This window comes from Cnephaeus nilssonii (assembly GCF_951640355.1).
Source record: "Cnephaeus nilssonii genome assembly, chromosome: 8".
NCBI lineage: Eukaryota > Metazoa > Chordata > Mammalia > Chiroptera > Vespertilionidae > Cnephaeus > Cnephaeus nilssonii.
The window spans coordinates 23,308,756-23,330,932 of record NC_137079.1 but is presented as its reverse complement, the minus strand read 5'-3'; the positions used below and the strand labels follow the sequence as shown (position 1 = coordinate 23,330,932).

Here is a 22,177-nt window from a genome sequence, read left to right as displayed (position 1 = left end):
CCTCTGCTGGATTCTTAACTTTTCTCTATTTTGGCTAGGTCAGTGGTCAGCAAACTGTGGCTCGCGAGCCACGCACGGTTTGCCACTCTGTTGACTAATGAGTTTGCCACCACTGTCATATACTACCCTTTACCTCTTTGCACACAATATGCCACAATTGCCTAATCCTCACAGCTTCCAACTACACGGTTACATTTAGCCTAGCAGTCGTCGGCAAACTCATTAGTCAACAGAGCGGCAAACCCTGGCTCGCGAGCTGCATGTGGCTCACGAGCCGCAGTTTGCCGACCACTGGGCTAGGTGAACCAAATTTCTTTTGAAACTGAAGAAACTTAACTTGATTGGGTTTTCTAGACTATTTTTTTAAATATGTTTGGAAAAGTTCAGTGTTGACTTTTGAGGATTTTGATAGAAAAAGTTGACAGTCCGCACCCCCCTGGCGTTGCCCCCCCCCCCCAATACAGTCTATTTGCATAAAACTCTGCAGTGTAGACTTTGAGAAATACATTTTTATAACACTTCTACATACATAAATTTAAAGCCTTTATTTCGTTATTATAATTTTGTCAGTTTAAGCTATCTTTGTGTTTATGATTGCTTCAGGATCCTGATACATTAGGATGTAGTATTTCATGTTTGATTGTGGTGAGAAACTTCTTGCTGTGCTTTACTGTAAATTTGAATTCCTTTCTGCAATGCAATAGAATGGTATTCTTTTTTTATTCTGACTAAAGGTTAAAGATATGCCTTACTAATTTTCCCCCTGAAAAGATGTTGAGTTTTCCTAAAAGTGGAAGCTAACATGAATTAATATACTTATTTTTTAAATCTAAATTAGGTAGTTTACTTTGTGTCTGAAAAAGTTATCTTAGGGTTTCTGTATTGTTATCATCTGCACAATTATGCATTGGTCATTAGAATATAATTTTTTGCCCCACAGGTATGGCTCAGTTGAGCGTAGTCCCATGCACCAGGGGGTCACCGGTTTGATTGCTGGTCAGGGCACATGCCAGGGTTGCAGGCTCAATACCCAGTAGGAGGTGTACAGTAGGCATATGATCTGTGTTTCTTTCTCTTCGATGTTTCTGTCTCTCTCCCTCTCCTTTCCTATCTGAAATAAAAGCATATTTTAAAAAATAGAAAAGAAATTTTATTGGGTGGCTGAGGTATTGTTGGTTAAGGTTAAGGTATTGCAAATATATTACATACATGCACACACATACATAATATCCCTAAGAAATGTTGATGGCCCTATTAGTTTTTATCTTTTAATGGAAAATTTGCACTTTCCAAAGTGGCCAGTAGTTTAAAAATAACATTTATCATGTTTAAGTTATGAAAGGATGGTTTATTGTAGGGAAATTGAAAACCATTTAAAATCGCCTAAAATCTTACCAACTGGAAGTAACTACTATTAACACTTTGTTCTATATTCTTCATGGTTTTTTTTCTTATTTCCACATTATATGTATTTTCTTTACAAATTGGAATTGTACATTTATATTATTTTGTGACATGCTTTATTGCGAAATAATTTTTTGAGAATGTAGTTTTAAAAATTGTTAACATTTCATTGTAAAGAATGTTCACCCTTCTTCTGTTGATGGTATTTTAGGCAGCTTAGAACGTGGGGATATTATAATTTGAGACATCTTTACACATTAAAAAAATACTGTATGACTGATTATTTTATTATAGTCAATTCCTGGAAGTAAAATTACTTTAGAAATATGAACATTTCGGCCTGGCCAATGTAGCTCAGTGGTTAATTCTCTCTCATCATTGATGTGTCTGTCTCTCCTTCTCTCTGAAATCAGTAAAAATATATTTAAAAAATGAACATTTCAGAAGCTTTTGACACATTTTCAATTTTTTCTCCAGAAAGTTTTTTTTAATAAGTTTTATTGAGAAATAAATCACATACCATACAATTTACCCATTTAAAGTGTACCATGCAATGGTTTGCATTGCAATGTAGAGTGTTGTATGCGGTTTAAAATATATTTTTTTCATTCAAATTTTATTTAGAACTACTTTGTTTTAGAAAATGTTTATAAAAATTATGCTATGCCTGTATAATTAATTGTTGCAACCTTGTTACCATTTGGAAAGTATGGTCTTGTTTTTTTAAGAGAGGTTTGCTTTGCTCTAACTGACCTTCACCTTGACATTTGTTCTATTTGCCATAAGACATTTAATTAAACATCTTTTTTTTTTTTTTTTAACTCAGTGGTCAGTGAAGTGTAGGCCAAGAGCCAAGGAAATCTGAGTTCCTGTCCCCACTGTACCTTTTACCTCTGAAGCTCAGAATTCTTATATCTGAAATAGAGATGAAAATGACTATTTTCTGGAGTTATAGGGATCCAAATTAGACGTGCTAGAGTGTGCCTAGAGCTTTGTTCAGTGGCAGTGTCATAATGATGGGGTTTATCTCAGGTACAATAGAGTATGATGTTTAGAACTGTAACAGGCATATAGGTGATAATAAATGACTTTTTTTAATGTAAGAAAAATAATACATGCAAGATGAACTAATCTTTAGTTGCATGTTTAATGGGTGAAGAAATAAACTCAGTTGACTCAAACTCACTTTCATAGAACTTAAAAGTTGAAAGTTAACTAATGCATGATCAGAATGCTTGCATGGGTTATGTGGGCGTTTCTCAGTTGGTAAGAGAATTCATGCTGGTACAAGTATAAACATGAAGTTAACTTTCCAGTCCAAATTTGCTTACACTGTTGTTATAACAACAGCATGAAGGCTACAGCTTCACCAACACTTAGTCTTCTGATTAAGCAAATAGGTGATAATGTAAATTTTGAATTTATAGTATGAAGTTACTTATGTTCTGACTTTTATTGCCTATTTTAAAATGAAATGTTGAATACAGTTGAACCTAAAACACTAAAGTGCTAAACCTGATGAACCAAAAATCCTGGTCTTTACAGGAAAGATAAATTTTTTTTTTGCCCCCGCCCCCTTTTTTTTTTTTTGAAAGATAAATTTAGTATATGTTATTTTAGATATTATGATAAGTTGCTTAGTACTTTAAAAACTACATATAATGCATTCTTTTTATATCTTGCTATGGGGAATGAAAACTACAAGAGAAAACAAAGTAAAATGTGAACATTTGCAAAGTTTTAAGAACCAAACTGAGAAAACATCTATATATATAAAAGCCTAAGCAACCTTTACGACGGGTCAACCGAATGACAGGTTGACTGGTCACTATGACGACACACTGACCACCAGGGGGCAGACGCTCAATGCAGGAGCTGCCCCTTGGTGGTCAGTACGCTCCCACAGCCAACCTTCCATGGTCCCTCCCCCTAGCTGGCCAACCTCCCGCGGTCCCTCCCCGCAGCCGACTGGCCCCGATCCTCTGATCAGACTGAGGGACCCCACCCAATGCACAAATTCATGCACCGGGCCTCTAGTTTTATTATAATTTAAGTGTTTTGGGGAAAGGTAGGACAATATGTGGATGAACTTGTTAGTTTACTAGATTTCATAGTGAATAGAACAGGATGACTGATGTGTTACTTAGTTTGTAGTAATTTTCAGCGTGCGACAATACTGTGCCGCGCCAGCACAGCCAAGGGTTCGGCGAGCCTGAGCGGGGGCAACGAAGGATGGAGAAGTGATAGAAAAAGAGAAAAAGCTGGGTCTAGGTGGATCTTCTGTGCCTTGCTGAGGCCACAGACAGATCCAGACTGCAAAGCTGAGGCTTTATTTATAATCAGGGACAAACAAGGTAATCTACAATATTGTTGTAAGTTTCACTTGTTTTGGCAGCACTTGCTGCCCCTCCCACAGCTACCCAGGAAAGATCTAGGGAGCAGTCACAAGATCAAGCTTAATTATGCTTAGAGGACTGTGCCCTCCAGGCTGGGACTTGTTTGCAACTTTGCCAGCAGGTCAGCCCGAGGCTTAACCCTATAACAGCTTCCTACACAATACCTTGATGTAAGGGATTGGAAAATAATGTAAATTTTCTTCAAGTGGTAACACCACGTTTGTTCTTGATGGGTGTGGTCAAGAATAAAGTGAAGAAAGTTGAGGTTAAGCCAAATAGATAAGGAAAATAGGGTATTTTACTATTAAGTTTTATATTGATACAGGCAGTTCAATAGTAATGTGGTTTAGTCAGGAAAAAATAAGATTGACAAAGCAACTTAAAATGGTGTGTAACTTGGTGGAATCATGGTCAAGTGAAAATTGTGTGATTGTATTTAGTGACAATGTTTCTGGTTCACCAAAATCAGATACAGATTTTTGAATTTTGTAATTGTGTTTCATTTCATGCAGGTCACTTCCTCATATAGGATATTTTAATATCCTTGACCATTATCCTTTTATAGCAAATTTTTAGTAGAAAAATTTTATGTGTAAGTTTCAGAAAATATTTGGGGTGATAATAATAGAGTTAAGTAGATTCTGGAGTAGTACCGTTATGCTTTTAAAAATAGTGTTGCTCTAGCCCTAGCCAGTGTGGATTAATTGGTTGGGTGTTGTCCCATGCACTGAGAGGCCACTAATTCAATTCCCAGTCAGGGCACATACCTAGGTTGCAGGTTCAGTCCCCAATTGGAGTGTGTACAGGAGGCATCTGACCTCTCTCTCTCAGATCAATAAAAACATATTTAAAGTTTAAGCTTTTTAAATTACATGGAATACTTGACAAAACTATTACTTAAATCATTTTACTATAGCCATACCTCAGAAGCCTCTGAAACAAAGAGAACTCGATAGAAAATAAAAGACATGTGTGATGATGATGTCTTCACTTCTTTTCCTCCAGTCTTTCTATATGATCAATTCCTGGTTTTTATTCCATTAATCCTTTTTATAACAATGTAGCCCCCCAGTCACTGTATCATATTACCCTGTTTTATTTGCTTAACACTGTCTGAAATTTTCTTGTTCATGAGACCAGAATCTCTTTCCTTTGATTTCCTAGGACGTAGAACAGGGTCTGGTACATAGTTGGTGTTCATTAATGAACTATGTCATAAACAAAACAAAAAAAAGGGCTCTATGAGGGCTAAGATATATATCTGGAGTATCATGCCACTTGGAGTCTGGGAATAGGCAAGGTGAGACTCAGCTTTTGATTATTTACTTAGAGAATTATTTACTTGGTGATGTTGATTTGAGTAATTTAAGATGACTAGTTATGATTTCATATAGAAATGTTTCTCTGGGAACTCTTACTTTAAAAAGAAACTTTTGTCCAGACATACACACATATACTAACTAAATCCTATCCACTTAAAATGCAATAGAGTTGACAAAATGACACAGATATGAGAATATGTATCCATGGTCAGTTTTTGAGTAGCTTCATTTTCTAATCTCTTAGGCAGAGATTAAGGAATTTACTGAAAGTCATTTGTATGCCATTGGTTGGAATTGAAAGGAGAACTGCCAAGTCCTTATTGTCCAGTGTATTGTTTTGACTTATGATCTATGAATGAACATCACTGTGTAGCAGACTCAGTCACTCTAACTGATAAAAGCAATATTTGGCTGATACTTGTTTGAGTTATCTGAGAGTAGTTGGAGATCAAATTTTTCTTGTAGTAAATATTTCTTATAGTAAACTAGTGGCCTGGTGCACAAAATTCGTGCACATTAAAAGGGAATTAATTAGAGGAAATATTTTAATATTGCTATTTGCTTTTTGCCGGGGGCGGGGATGCAAGCCTCATGTCTCTGGGCGTGTTGCCGGGGATGGGGACGTGAGCCTCACATCCTGGGGGGCCTGTTGCCGGGGTCGGGGATGTGCGCCTCATGTCCTCGGGCCAGCGCAGGGAGTGGGGATGCGAGCCTCACGTCCCAGGCTCGTTGTCGGGGCGGGGATGTGAGCCTCACGTCCCAGGGCCTGTTGCCAGGGACGGGGATGCCAGCCTCATGTCCCTGGGCCCATTGTCGGGGTCGGGGACGCAAGCCTCAAGTCCCTAGACCGGCACAGGAGGTGGGAACGCAAGTCTCATTCATGTTCCCGGGCCCATTGCTGGGGTCGGGGACACGAGCCTCACGTCCCCGGGTGGCGCAAGTCCCTGATGCTGCAAGTCCCTGCCCACCTGCTCCTGCTGTACAGGCAGCCTGCTGATTGGTTGTTACGTGATGGCATCCCGACCAATTTACATATTACCCTATTATTAGATTAGTAGTTTAATTCTGATTTTGAAATGCCAGCATGGTAAGTGTAGAAAGGACTTTATTTTTACTTATCTATTGCTACACATATTTTAAAATAGCTAAAAAATGTTTTAAGTTGTGAACAAAAGCCTTTTTATTTTTGTAAAATAAATTTCCACTTAGAGGTTATTCATTAGGAAAAATATTGGCTTAATATAGTTCTTTTGGATAGTTATAAGGGCTTTTTAACTGTGACGACTATATGTTTTAAATGAACAGACTTTGAAAAATGGTTCTTATTATAGTGCTGTCTTTACCACTGCAAATTTTCTCCTCCCCTACATATTTTTGTGAAAATCAGACAAAAATCCATGTGACCCAGAGATTTCAGTTGTTAGGAATTGAAAATCTTAACTATTTTAGTAATAAAAGGACCCATAATCTTTTTTTTTAGCTTGGCCAATAAGTTTATTATTGTCTTTATATGAAAAATCATCATAGAAAATGTGGTTGGTTTTTTAGTTCTCAGCAGCTCGTTCCTGAGCTCTGAGGAAGTTTACCTTCTGAGCTACCCAATCTTTCTTCTGCTAGTTTGGTTTTGTGTTGGACATATAAATAATCAAAGTGCAGATATTTACTAGCTTTATTCATGGCCTTTCTTAGGAATGAAAAAGCAAATCTGTACAATTAGTTCTAAATGCACAGTGTTAACAAAAAGCCCATGGGATTTTAGCAATACTAATTACATAATGACTATTAGTTCATATTTAAATACTAGAGGCCTGGTGCACGAAATTTGTGCATGGCGGGGGGTGTCCCTCAGCCCAGCCTGCACTCTCTCCAATCTGGGACCCCTCGAGGGATGTCTGACTGCCCGTTTAGGCCCGATCCCAGTAGGATGATGCCTAAATGGACAGTCGGACATCCCTCTCACAATCTAGGACTACTGGCTCCCAACTGCTCGCCTGCCTGCCTTCCTGGTTGCCCCTAACTGCTTATGCCTGCCAGCCTGATCACCCACCAAACCCCTGCCAGCCTGATTGATGCCTAACTGCTCCCCTGCCAGCCAGTTTGCCCCTAACTGCCCTCCCCTGCAGGCCTGGTCACCCCTAACTGCCCTCCCCTGCAGGCCTAGTTCCCCCCCCAACTTCCCTCCCCTGCAGGCCTGGGTTCCCCCCAAACTGCCCTTTCCTGCAGGCCCTGTCGCCCCCAACTTCCCTCCTCTGCTGGTCTGGTCACTCCCCTGCAGGCTTGATTGCCCCCAACTGCCCTCCCGTGGCGGCCATCTTGTGTGCACATGGGGACAGCCATCTTTGACCACATGGGGGCAGCCATCTTGTGTGTTGGCATGATGGTCAATTTGCATACTACTCTTTTATTAGATAGGATAGAGGCCTGGTGCACAGGTGGGGGCCAGCTGGTTTGCCCTGAAGGGTGTCCCGGATCAGGGTGAGGGTTCCCTTGGGGCGTGGGACAGCCTGGGTGAGGGGCCTGTGGTGGTTTGCAGGCTGGCCATGCCCCCTGGCAACCCAAGCGGAGGCCCTGGTATCTGGGATTTATTTATCTTCTATAATTGAAACTTTGTAGCCTTGAGCGGAGGCCAGGGCAGGCCAGGAAGATTGGCTTCCTCCATCACCAGGGGCAACCCAAGCCTCCTGCTCTCTCCAGCTCCGTAGCTGCCACCATTTTTTTGGGGATTTATTTATCTTCTATAATTGAAACTTTGTAGCCTTGAGCGGAGGCCAGGGTTGGCCAGGGTGGGTGGGAAGGTTGGCTTCCTCCGTTTTGGGGCAACCCAAGCCTCCTGCTTGCTCCAGCTCTGTGGCTGGCCGCCATCTTGGTTGGTTAATTTGCATACTCGCTCCTGATGGCTGGTGGGCATGGCTTGGTGTAGTGGAGTGATGGTTAATTTGCATGTTACTCTTTTATTAGTGTATATTTTAGTTGTTAATCCAATCCTATGGCCCCCTAACTATTGTACTCCATTCTGTTTATGATTCATTTGTTTATTGATAATGTGCCAGGTATTATAGTTGGCCTGGGGATTCAGAGATGAAGTAGTTCTATGTCCTCAAAATAAACTTCAGTCTTTCTATATTCTCTGGCATCTAAGTTGTTTTTATTTTCTTGAATTAAGTTGTATGCTTTCATTAAATACTTATAATTTGGTTTTGTAACATATCAAGAAAGGCCTTTCTAATAAACTAGATCTGGAAGCTGTGATATTAAGAAGCCAAGAAAGTTTTTAACGGAATTGAAAATGCTTTTAGTTTAATGTAGGGAAGGCACTCCTCTCCCTTCCCACAGGTTAGGACTTTTTGTTTCCTAAGGCTGGAAATGTTGGAGCTCCCTTGCATCCTCTCTGTTCTCACATCCCCTAGCTTCTCAACCCGAAAGTTTTCTTTTGTCATCCAGGGCACTTGTCCCTTTCTGTCAGCAGGGCCTCTGTCTTGCTTATCTTTTATCTCTAGTCCTTAGGATTAAACATAATTCAGGCACTCAATATGAAATGAATAAACAAACCTTACCAGGAGCAATTTCTGAGCCTCATCTCCTGCACTTTTCCTTTATTGCTTTCCTGTCTCCAGTAATAATGTATGATTGTAGGAAGCATGCCTAAATTTTCATCCCTATAACTTTTGTGCTTAGTCCTGTATCTGGTAAATAGTAGGTATTCAATAAATATTTTATTAGAGAAGCCTGTGTAGGTTGGGATGGGGACAGCCTGACTTTGGTCTCCTTCCCAAAAGTTAGCAGCAGCAAAATGAGAAGGAGGGAGGAGCTGGCATGAACTTTGGCCCAACATTGCCTCGGCCTACAGAGGGCAATTAACAGACAGCAGCTGGTATCCAGAATTGATGTAATAAAGTATTTTGCTATTATTTCTTACAGATGTTTTAGGATCATGTTCATTTACACACACGCGTACCCTTCCTTTAGGTCAAGATGGCCCTGTACAATGTATTAAGTGCTATGGTAGAGTAGAGGTAGAATGCTATGCCAGCAGGAGAGGGTACTTGACCTGCCTTCAGAGGGTGTGTGATGTGTGAGGGGGCAATCTGGAAAAGTTTCTTGGAATATTTTAACACATCTGAATAGACTCTTAAAGGATGAGTGGTTGATGAGAGGAAATGTTAGATTGGTGGAGGGCAAGGTGGGAAAGCTAAAGCAGCAGGAGAGGAGGCTGAACAAGTTCACAGGGGCCAAATCAAGAAAGATCTGCTTTTGGATTTTTATCCTGAGGCATGGAGAGCCATGGGAGGTTATTAAATTGATAAGTTCTGTCAGTGCTCTACAGAACAGATTGGAGGTGGACAATTTCGGAAACAGGCAGAACAGTTTGGAAGCTATTGCTCTTATCCAGATGAGAAATGATAAGGCAGAACTGATGAACATAGTACAAACTGGGAACATTTGCAAGAAAGTTGGGGAGTGGCCCTAACTAGTTTGGCTCAGTGGATAGAGTGTTTGCCTGTGGACTGAAGGGTCCTGGTTTCAATTCTGGTCAAGGGCATGTACCTTGGTTCCGAGTTCAATCCCCAATAGGGGGCGTGCAGGAGGCAGCTGATCGATGTTTCTTATCAATGTTTCTAACTCTCTGTCCTCCCTTTCTCTCTGTAAAATCAATAAAATATATATATTTTTAAAAGTTGTGGGGTAGAACTTGGCTTTTTTTTATGTATTGTTTTTATCTTCACCCATTCTAGGGGCTTATCCACTTGTTTGTATTGTCTTTTGGAATACAGTTTTTAAAATTAATACTGTTGAGTTTATTATTTCCTTTGGGTTGTACTCTTTATGTATTGTTTAGGAAATCCTTCCCCACCTTGAGTTCATAAAGATGTATTCTTGTTTTATGTTTTTGTTTTTTCTTAAAAGTTTTTAAGTTTTGCTTTTCATGTTTGGTCTTTAAACCACTTGGAGTTTGGTATATTATATGGTGAAGATCTAATTTTTTTCTATATTGACAAGCCATTTTCTAGTACCATTCTTTGAATCTTCTGTCCTTTCCTCACTAATATCTAGTTTTTCTGTTATATACTAAATTCCTATATAGGCTTAGTCTTTGTCTAGGATCTTATTCTGTTTCATTGTCTGCTCCTTTACCAGTACCTCATATTTTATTTTTATGTGTGTGTTTTAAAAAATATTTATTGATTGATTTTTACAGGTTTGTTGTTTTTTTGTGTGTGTTTTTTTAGTGTTACAGAGTTTATTTCCCCCCACACTATTCAACTACTGTCTTAATTTAATTTTTTAATTAGATGTATTGGGGGTGACATTGGTTAAAAGGATCATACAGGTTTCAGGCATAGATTTCTAGGATACAAGATCTGTATATTGCATTGTATGCCCACCACCCAAAGTCAAATCATCTTCCAACACCAACACCATATATTAGGTCCAATACCTCATATTTTAATTACTGTAGCTTTATAAGTATAAAGTTTACTTTAAGCACATTTAATGTCTGTGTTGACACCAGTAATTTTTTGAATGGATATTGTGCACTTTATTGTTGAGAAACATGTAACTGCTTTCTTGATTTCTTTTGGAGCATTTTTTAAAAGCTATAATTCACACATAATTACTATACAATTCACCCTTTATAGGGTACATTTCTGTGGTTTCATCACCACAAAAAGAGATCCTATATCCATTGGCAATCACCCTCCATTTCTCCCTCCTCTAGCCCCTGGCAGCCTCTAATTTTTTTTCTGTCTCTACAGATTTTCCTATCCTGGACATTTCATATAAATGGAAATATACAATATGTAGCCTTTTGTGAGAACATTCTTATTTAAATTGAGTAAAATTGGTAGATTAGCAGGGCATTCTATAGGAATATTACAGGGCATTCTGTAGGAATATTACTGTGTCTTAGAAAGTATGACAAAATACTGTGCCTTAACAGAAGGAAGAAGAAGAGTAAATACCACCAATATTTATTTCTGCTTTGTTTTTATTGTTTAAGCATCAAATCCACATTTTATTGAAGAGAATGGTCAATTTTATGCTTTTGCTTAGTTCCTCAATAAGCAAATGTTTTATAGCAAATCCTGTTGTAGAAGAACATCTTCTATTGATACCTTTTGGGTTTATTATATATAGACAGAGTGAGAGCACTTTGATTTGGATGCATGCTATTAGTGATTATATTAAAGTGACATGAATTGTTTTATGTCTTGTGGATAAGTGAGTACAGTCATGTGAAAATATAAAGGGAATATATTCTCTCCTGAATTATTTTTAAAGCAAGCAGATTTTCCTCTTTAGTGTAGAAATTAGTCAGTAGCTTAGAGTCCTTTTTAAAAGGCTACCTCGGAAAGTACCTTTAAGTCAAGATACCCAGATAAGGTTTACCAATATAGAACATTTACTTAACATACTACGCCCTTTGTCATTTGGAGAATTGATATTTTATTAATATAAATGCTGAAAGTAGCTCAGAAAAGAAAATGTTTTCCCCTAAATCATAGCATTAATCTTTCAAAAAGCCTCATCCAGAATGTAAACCTCTTTATTTTTTTTTTAAACCTCTTTAAATGATTCAAAAGTTTGACAAGCCACCTTTTCAAACATTATAATTTTGACTCCTCACATATTCATTTAAAAAGTAAATAAGGCCCAACCGGTGTTACTCAGTGGTTGAGTGTTGACCTGTGAACCAGGATTTCACAATTCTATTCCCCATCAGGGCACATGCCCGGGATGCGGGCTCGATCCCCAGTGTGGGGCATTCAAGAGGCAGCCAATCAATGATTCTCTCTCTCCCTCTCTCTTCCTCTTGGAAATCAATAAAAAATATTTTTTAAAAAGTAATAAGGAAACTAAAAATTTGTTAAGTGTCTCTAGAGTTAATATCATTACACAATGGTCTCAAAGTCTCAGAAGTCCAAGCATCTGTATTACTATGGGAATTAAACAAATTTGAGGGAAGAAAATGCTCACATTTTATTCAGAAATAATTAGCTTCTATACCACTGTGGTTAAAACTTTTATGGATAATTGTAACTAGCAACTGTATAGCACTTGGATGCTGTTAAAAGTGCTTTCTTTTGTTTGTGGATAAAATAGTAAATATTGTAATCTGATATGGTTTTTGTCCCCTCAAAGGATAAGATCATCTGAAGACAAATGGAACAACTACTTACATTTGTAATGTTGCTTGTATTTCCTTGACAAAGATTTCCAAGCAGGATCCTTTTTGTTTCAAAGATTGACATAGAGTTGTGTAGTCACTGTACCAAATTCAATTATTGCTCTTGGTCTATAGCAGAGGTAGATTAGATACTATCAATTCTAGCTGCTTTTAGTGATTAAAAGGTAAACATTGTTGTTCATTTCCTTTTTGGTACTCTATGGGCGTGGTGAAGTTCTTAGAACCGAGTGATTGATTTTTTTTTTTTTCCATAACCCCCACCCTCACCCACAATTTTTGTTGTTGTTAAAATGTAGAAAGGCTTGCTCTGGAAGAACATTGATTTTTTTTTTAGTGTAATTTGCATCCTGTTCATACTTAATAGCAGTATGTGTTTGCTGATTTTTAAATGTGTGTGTTTGGACTAAAAATATTCATCTCGTGTGTGTGTGTGTGTGTGTGTGTGTGTGTGTGTGTGTGTGTGTTACTGTGCTTTGAGTCAGCTCCGATTCCTGGCGACCCTATGAATGAGTGATGTCAACAGTGTTCTATCCTGAACAGCTCTGCTCAGCTCAACTCTGGCAGACTCACGCCTATGGCTTCTGTTGTGGAATCAATCCATCTCAAATTTGGCCTTCCTCTTTTCCTTCTGCCTTCTGTTTTGTTTTGTGTTTTTTTTAAAATAATGGTATCTTGATTAATTCCCACCCACAAACCCTCCCCCACCTTCCCTCTGAGATTCCACACTCTGTTCCATGCTTCCATGTCTCTGGATCATTCGTTCATCAGTTTATTTTGTTACTTAGATTCCACATATGAGTGAGATCATGTGATACTTGTCTTTCTCTGACTGACATTTAACTTAGCATAATATTTTCCAGGTCCCTCCATGCTGTCTCAAAGGGTAAGAGATTCTTCTTTTTTGCTGTTGCATAGTATTCCATGGTATAAATGTACCACAGCTATTTTATTCACTTATCTACTGATGGGCACTTGGGCTGTTCCCAGATCTTAGCTATTGTAAATTGTGCTTCTGTGAACAGGGGTGCATACATTCTTTCTGATTGGTGTTTTGGTTTTCTTAGGCTATAGTCCTAGAAGTGGGATCACTGGGTCAAATGGCAGTTCTATATTTAATTTTTTAAGGAAACTCCATACTATTTTCCATAATGGCTGCACCAGTCTGCATTCCCACCAGCAGTATACTAGGGTTCCCTTTTCTCCATATCCTCGCCAGCACTTGTCATTTGTTGATTTGTTGATGGTAGCAGGACTCTATTCTTCTTCTTCTTCTTCTTCTTCTTCTAATAATAATAATAATAATAATAATAATAATACACTGTTGTTATTACATTACTAACAATTAAATGATTTTTAAATTGTGAAAGTCAAATGTTCAATACAGATTACTCTGATCATATAATTCGATTAAAATGTGAGTAGAACACAGAACCGAAAAGAAAAGAGTCTCTTTTAAAACCCTGACATGAGGGGATTTTAGCATTCTTCCTATAGATTAAGCATTGTTTTCACGTTTTTACTTTATAGAGCCTCTGGTTTCACTCTTGATAACCTGTGTATTGAAAATAGTGGACCATATTTTTTAAAAAATTAGCCCTGGCTAGTGTGGCTCAGTTGATTGGGTGTCATTCCATGCACTGAAAGATTACTGGTGTGATTACTGATCAGGGCACATGCCTGGGTGTCAGGTTCCATCCCTGGTGGGGGACATGCAGTAGGCAGCTGATCGATGTTTTACTATCACATTGATGTTTCTCTCTCCCTCTCACTTCATCACTCTCCAAGGGGGGAAAAATTTTTAATTCCCCCCTCCACTTTTTTTCTGTGTATATTTTTGGGGAAAAATAATAAAATGAAAATATCCCTTGATGCTGTCATCAAGAAGTCTTCATATTCAGCCTTGGCCAGTGTGGCTCAGTTGGTTGAGCATCATCCTGTGCACAGAAAGGTCACCAGTTAGATTCCTGATCAGGGCACATACTGGGGAGGTGGGTTCAATCCAAGGTTGGAGTGCATGCAAGAGGCAACTGGTTAATGTTTCTCACCTCTCTCTCTCTCTCTCTCCTCCCCCTTTTTCTCCCTTTACTGCTCCCTCTCCTTCCCTTTCCCCCTCTCTCTAAAAAAATCAATAAATATTTCTTAAAAAGAAATCTTCACATTCAATAGTTAAATATGAGTCATGGCTGAAGTTTTAAGGGGGCTTATATGTGTATGTATTAAATTATTTTCAATACTAGAGGCTTGGTGAATGAAATTCATGCACAAGTAGGGTCCCTCGGCCTGGCCGGCGATCAGAGCCAATCGGGGCCTTCTGGCTGCCTGCTGGGGCCTTCTTTCATTCCGCATCACCCCCTGGTGGTCAGCGCATGTCATAGTGAGTGACCGAACTCTCCGTCTAACTTCCAAGGGGGCACTTTGCATATTAACCTTCTATATATATAGATAGGATCTGATTTTCAAGTGGTAAGTGATCATTCAGTTAGAAATCAGTACATTAACATATTTGATAGCTTTATCTTTTAATACCTCAAAGAATGTATACTTAAACTTGCATTTGTATATTGAATTTAGACTTTTTGCTTTAAAACAAAACGACCCTCTAATTTTTCAACAATATGTGTCTTAAAATTTTCTTTTTAAATGTTTTGCCACATAAATCTTCAAATAGTAAAAATGCCAGGTTTTCAAGAACCAGCATAGCTGGTTCATTAATGCAAAATGTGTGCATGCATTCTTTTCTTGTTACTATAGAAACATACGGACTGTGGATTTATCATAAACCATGAGAAATGTTCCTTGCAACAGTTCACAAAAAGAAACATCTGGATCCCTTGTTTATTCTGGGGTAAAGGAAGACCACCCTTTTCCTCTGAATTGTGGAAATCACATGATATCTCTTGGGGATTTTTATTGGATTAATAGACTCTCTCTGGAAATTTATTTGACTTCATGTCAGTCTCTTGGTGTCTTAAGCCTTGAAGGGAAAGTTAGCCAAGAACTAAGGAGAATCTCAGTCATTAGTGGAGAAGTAAGCAGTCAGATTTTGCCAAGGATAGTACCTGAGGAGACTGTAATTGCATTTATATTATCTTGCATTCTCCTCGGAAAAATCCTCAACAACTCTTTAAAGCATTTCATTTATATGTAATAACTCCCTTAAGTTTACATAGTTCAGTTTAAAAGATTATTAAGCCTCTCCTCTGAGCATTGGCTTTGGGTTCTTGGAGCACATGGATGAAAAAAATTACTTCCTGCTCTTAAGAAAACCACATAAACAGGTTGTTTCATGATTAATTTTAAGAGGCCTGCATAGTATATCTTAGAAACACAGAGAAAAGTTACTCAGACTAGCTTACAGCTTAAGTTACTACTTGGAGATGACTTTTTGAGCTCAAAAGTTGGTTAAAGGTCAAGCCAAAAAATGTATAAAGGGGCATATTAGGCATCAGGGATTACATTAGTGAAGGCACAGTGGTACAAAATCATAGTGTGTGCAGTAATTCTCAGAAATTTGACATTACTAGTGTATAGAAGTGACGTTAGGTTAAAGACGTAGGTAGAGACCTTGCTTGGAGGGTGTGCTCTGTAAGCCAAGGTTCTTCAACTTTCTCTAGGAGTCATTGAGGAATTTTAATAAGGAAAGTATTGTAGTTGCATTTATAAATTAAGTAACCTAGGAATGTATTTAAGGGGTAGATGGGTCTGAAAACAGAAGTAGGCAATTTATATGACATCTTAGAATGATTGCTGATTTCCAAAAGTTTGAATAATGGTACCAACATGAGGAATTTTGATGTATAATCTATCTATATAAAAAGCCAGAGACCGTAACGCTGTCACGACCATAACAACCTAATGACCGACCGGTCACTATGACACCCATTGTGGCCAGTGAACCGGCCTGATCCGGGCCGGTTTGCCCCCAACACCCTGATCAGGGCGGCCAGGCTACAATCAATCGGTGGCAGTGCCAACGGGCGAGTGAGCGGGTGGAAGGCAGACCTCTTGGTCCCTCACCCCAGCCCTCAGGCTCTGATCGATGGGTGGTGGTGGTGGGGCAGAACTGGGGACTGGTGAGTGGGAGGAAGGCAGACTGCTTGGTCCCTCCCCCTGGCCTGCAGGCTCCGATTGATCAGGGGATGGCTGACAGGGGAACCGGGGTGAGTGGCACAGCGGGGACTAGTGCTCGGGCGGAAGGCAGACCTCTTGGTCCCTCCTCCTGGCCCTCAGACTCCGATTGATCAGGGGATGGCTGACGGAACTGGGGTGAGTGGTGCAGCGGGGACTGGCGAGCAAGTCGAAGGCAGACCTCTTGGTCCCTCCTCCCAGCCCTCAGGCTCCAATTGATTGGTGGCGGCGGCGGGGCGGTACTGGGGACTGGCGAATGGGCAGAACATGGCCCTGATAGCAGACTAGGTCTAGGAACCCTAACCGCACATGATTTTGTGCACTGGGCCTCTAGTAAAATATAAAGTTTTCTCTTATTGAGAAAAACTGGTGTTAAGCATAGAAAAATAAGTACCGTATTTTCCGGCGTATAAGACGACTGGGCGTATAAGATGACCCACAACTTTTCCAGTTAAAATATAGAGTTTGGGATATACCCACCCTATAAGATGACACCCGGCATATAAGACGACCCCCGACTTTTGAGAAGATTTTCCTGGGTTAAAAAGTCGTCTTATACGCCGTAAAATTCGGTATATACAGTATAGCATGTAATTCTATAAGATAGAATCTAGCAGTATGTATGATCTATCGGAGAATTGTTCATTTTGAGGTTTTTTTAAACTGACATAAACTATACATTTAACATATCATGAATAGTTAATTGATACTTATAGTCTCAAGCTGTTCATCTGAATCATGTGACATGCTTCCTTTTTTTAAACTCTGTATCTAAGATTTCACTTAAGAATTCTATAAACTTTCCTCTTAGACTACCCTCATGAGTAAGTTGGTAAATAAATCAGAGCCTTAAATCTTTAGTTGATAATTTTCAACTTTTTTCCTTTAAAACTTTATAGACAGCTTTAACAAAATTAAGAAAAAAAGTATTTATTGATTTATTTGTCTTTAAAAAAAAAACTAGAAACTGTCTAAGGAAGAATTTGTCATAAATTGTTTGCCTGTGCTGGGATCATTTACCTGGAAGACTAGTATCATTATGGTATCTCCCACCAAATTGTTAACTCTTGAGCACACCTGAAGTATAAAGTGTGAATATTTGTGGTTTTGTTGCTATTTACTTTACATACCTATGGATTGTAGGAAATTAGCTTACTTAACAAGCCAGTGCTGTGGAACAGAGTGCTTGTGTTTGAATCCTCCATTTACAAGATGTGTGCTATGGACAAGTTACTTAATTATGCTGGCTTTCACTTTTCATTTGTAAAATGGGGTAGTAACAGTATTTCCTCAAAGGGATGGTATGAGGAGTAAAATAATATAACCATTCTGAAGCAGTTAAGATGGTATTGACACATAGTAAGTCCTCAAATGTTAGCTATTATTATAGTTACTACTACTTTAGTAATATAAAAAAATTAAAATATGCCATCTTTATCAGGGATTTATTGAGGACATAGGTGTGAGACTATTTGGTGGCTTGTACTGAGTAGTTTTAAAATTAGTGGGTTAAAAACACCTAATTCCACATCCTACCTGTCTTTTGTGGTCTGAATGCCTCCTTTCCTGGTGAACATTGTTCTTCTCAAATGTTTTTTTGTGTTGTTTTTTTTTAATATGTTTTATTAATTTTTTACAGAGAGGAAGGGAGAGGAATAGAGAGCTAGAAATATCGATGAGAGAGAAACATCGACCAGCTGCCTCCTGCATACTACCTACCGGGGATGTGCCCGCAACCAAGGCACATGCCCTTGACCAGAATCGAACCTGGGACCTTTCAGTCCACAGGCCGACGCTCTATCCACTAAGCCAAACCAGTTTCAGCTCAAATGTCTTTTATAATTACAACTAGAGGCCTGGTGCACGAAATTCATACACGGGGGGGTGGGGTCCATCAGCCCGGCCTGCACCCTCTCCAATCGGGGACCCCTTGGGAGATGTCCGACTGTCAGTTTAGGCCTGATCTCTGTGGACATCCCTCTCAAAATCCGGGACTGCTGGCTCCTAACCACTCGCCTGCTTGCCTGATCACTCCCCTGCTGGCCTGCTTGACGCCTAACTGCTACCCTGCTGGGCCAATCACCCCCAACTGCCCTCCCCTGCCGGCCTGGTTGCACCCAACTGCCCTCCCCTGCCGGCCTGATCACCCCCAGCTGCCCTCCCCTGCTGGCCTAGTTGCCCCCAACTGCCCTCCCCTGCCGGCCTGGTTGCCCCCAACTGTCCTCCCCTGATGGCCTGATTGCCCACAACTGCCCTCCCCTGCCAGCCATCTTGTGACGATGTGAAGGCGGCCATCTTGTGACGACATCACGTGAGGGCGTGACGCCACCTAGGCTTTTATTATATAGGATGGTCACACAGTTTACTTCTTAGTTACCTTCTGTTCCACAGGTTCACTATTATTTTATGAGTCTTGCCCATAAAATCTTATCTGGTCTATTATACTATTTTAAACAACTTTTAGGTCATAGTTCAAGTTTTTCACAAGCTCTTCTGCCCAGCATTGCACTTCAATGATACTAGCCAATAGATATTGAGCTCTAACTATACTCTAGGCACTGTCCTAAGTATTGCTCATGGATTAACTCTTAATTCTTACAACACAAGGTAAACAGAAAATTATAAGTATCTACAGTTTCTTGATATGGAAACTGAGATTTAGGGAGATTAAGTTGCCTAAAGTCAGCATAACTAACAAACCTTGGATCTGTTTTTTTAATATGGCCGTTTGATTCTGAGCCTATGCTCACTAGAGAGCCCCCCTAATTCTATAAGGTGTTAACTGTGTTGTCAATCAGTATCTCTGCTCTTTGGAGGCTGGCTCCCAGGTTCCTGTAATTATAAAAATCATTGTAAAGGAATTTAGTTGTAGTCCTAAAATAGCTTTTAAAAAAATAGTCAAAACTGCTTTCTTGATTGCATTATTGTATTATTTGGAGGAATAATAAGAAAATGTGTAGTTCTATTAATGCTTGGACTTTCTGGAAAATATAATACTGTGGACCATTTGGCTTAAAGATTTAATGCAGGCTTCACCACTTTACCTTAGTCAAATTATTGATTTATTTTCCCAACATTTTACTTTTCACATTTTCAAACCTTTAAGAAAGTTAAAAGAATATTACAGTTCACACTTGGATTAGCCAGTTGTTAACATTATGCCTTCTATGTATATGTACTTTTAAATATTAAACCATTTGAAAGTTGTGTATTCCATGACCCTTTAAATATTTCAGCATGCCTCCTAAGAATAAGGACATTCTCTTATATAAACAAAACACTATTATTGTCATACCCTTGAAAATTAATAGCTCCATTGTTTAATAGCCAGTCCATATTTAAAATGATCAGTTTTCTCCAAAATATGTATATTTTATCTGTGGGTGTGTGTTTAAATACAGGATTTAATCAAAGTTTGTGCATTGAATTGGGTTGTCTAAATCTTGTCTTTTAAAATCTAGACTACTCTTTTCTTTCCACCTGTAGTTTTTGAAGAGCTCAGGCCAGTTGTCTGAGAGAATTTTTACATTTTGGATTTGTCCGATTGTTTCCTCATTTTGAGATTCAGTTTACTTCTGTATAATTTGGGAGGTTAATCTGGAAGCTGATCTCGTATATGACAGGAATGAGAACCAAAAACATAGGTTGCATCTTGTCAAATGTCAAATTTAACTTGCCTTCCTTTAAGTTGGAAGTTTTAAGAACTTTTGAATTCCACCTGTATAGTTGCCCCATGTGTATTTACAGAACTTTAGAGCATATCTCTGTGTCTGTGAGCTATACATTTTTGCCAAAGGTCAAATTAGAGTAATGTTTCAATTTTAAACTATATATAAATAATTTTTAATATCAGCATTATCAGTATTGTATGCTGGTTAGGATCAGACTCTGCAACCAGACTGCCTTGATCGAGGCCCAGTTCTGTCATTTAAGAACTAGTTTTGCACATTTAAGCAAGTCATTTAACCTCTCTGTTCTCTATTGCCCCATCTGTAATGGAACTAATGTTAATATCTACCTGAAGGTTGTTGGGAGGATTAAATGTAGTATTGTATGTAAAGCATATAGAATGGTTCCTGGCATATACTAAGCATGATTTAAGTGTTGGTGATGGTTATTAAAGAATAGTTATTATTTTGGCAGTGACTAAGGAATAAAGTACGTGAACAAAAGAAATTTATCTCAGAACTTACAGCTGAATGCCACCTATTTTACAGAGGTGTTATGAGAGTTAAATGAGATAATGTATAAAGCGCTTGTCCCAGAGTAGCTGCTAAAAAAATGAGCTTGCTCTCTAATACCTCCACCCCCTGTTCCACTATAGAGCAGTATAGGCAGTTTGATTTCTTGTTTGCTCTCGTATACGTTTGTTTGAAATTTTAGAACTTCTAAAAACTTTTTTTTCCCATTTGCTAACAGAATAAACAGCAGTTGTTTAATTGGATACACCTTTAAAAGTGTATTGTCAGATTCCCCCCGCCCCTTTTGCTTTTTGGGTTACATACCTTATTACAGTAAATCCTACTAGAACCAAGATGGCAAACATTATTATTATTATTATTATTATTATTATTATTATTATTTCATTGTTTTTTTAGAGAAAGGGGGAGAGAGAGAAGAGGAAGGGAGGGAGGGAAGAAAGGAGGGAGGGAGAGAAAATTGGTGACCCAACTGGGGATCAAACCTGCAACCTGGGTGTGTGCCCTGACCAGGAATCGAACCTGCCACCTTTTGGTGTTCAGGATAGCACTCCAACCAACTGAGCCACACTGGGCAGGGCAAGATGGTAGACATTATTAATCAGTCACAGAGTTGAACTGAGCTATAGCATCAGAATCCTTCTTCATAGTATCCCAGGTATCTGTAATCAGTTCATAAGACTTCATGCAGTACTGAAATCCTCTCTGCTTTAGAGCTTTCTAGAAGAAATGTTTATGGAATTACCAAATAATATCTGACTCTGTTAATCCTCTGTCTCAAGATGTGGGCTCATCAAACCTTATGAAAAAGAAGTGTGGTCTTAGAGAATTTCCTAACATGATTTTCTATATTATAACATTCTTACATAATATGGGCATCTTTAGACATCTTCTAGATGGGATACATTAATTTTAAGAGTATAATTAATGACTATAATGCAATGACTCAAAAAAGAGTGTGCATCAGAATCGGCTGGAATGTAGTCTTAAAAATACTCATGCTATATAGCCCTGGCTTTTGTGACTCAGTTGGTTGTGCTTTATCCCATGCATCAAAAAGGTCACTGGTTCAATTCCCAGTCAGGGCACATACCCAGGTTAGGTTGTGTAGGTTCAACTCCCGGTTAGGGTACTTGTGGGAGGCAACTGATTGATGTCCCTTTCCCTCTCCCTTTTCTTCGCCCTCTCCCTTTCCCTTCCTCTTCCTCTAAGAAAATAATAAATAAAAACATATTAAAAAAATACTCATGCTCTAGGCCTGATCCCAGATTTATTGAATCATATTTATCAGTAGATAGACCTTGACATATGCATTTTGTAAAAGTATCCCAGATGATTCTGCTATTTATATTACTGGTTAAAAACAACTAGATACTGGCAAGAGTCTAGAGAATCAGATATCTTCACATACTGTTGATATGAATGTAAATTGCTGTAGTGCAAACTACAGAATATTTTTGCAGTATCTCTCAAAATTTCAAATCTGTATGATAGGAATACATATGTGCACAAATATACAGTTTTAAGAAAGTTTCCTGT

At 38.8% G+C, this 22,177-nt stretch overlaps 1 protein-coding gene across 4 annotated transcripts in view; it reads left to right on the top strand.

Annotated features, from left to right (window-relative positions):
* The window catches only part of NSD3 (nuclear receptor binding SET domain protein 3), a 108,718-nt gene that overhangs the window by 10,281 nt on the left and 76,260 nt on the right, over positions 1-22,177 (top strand). The gene's annotated exons all lie outside the window — the stretch shown is intronic.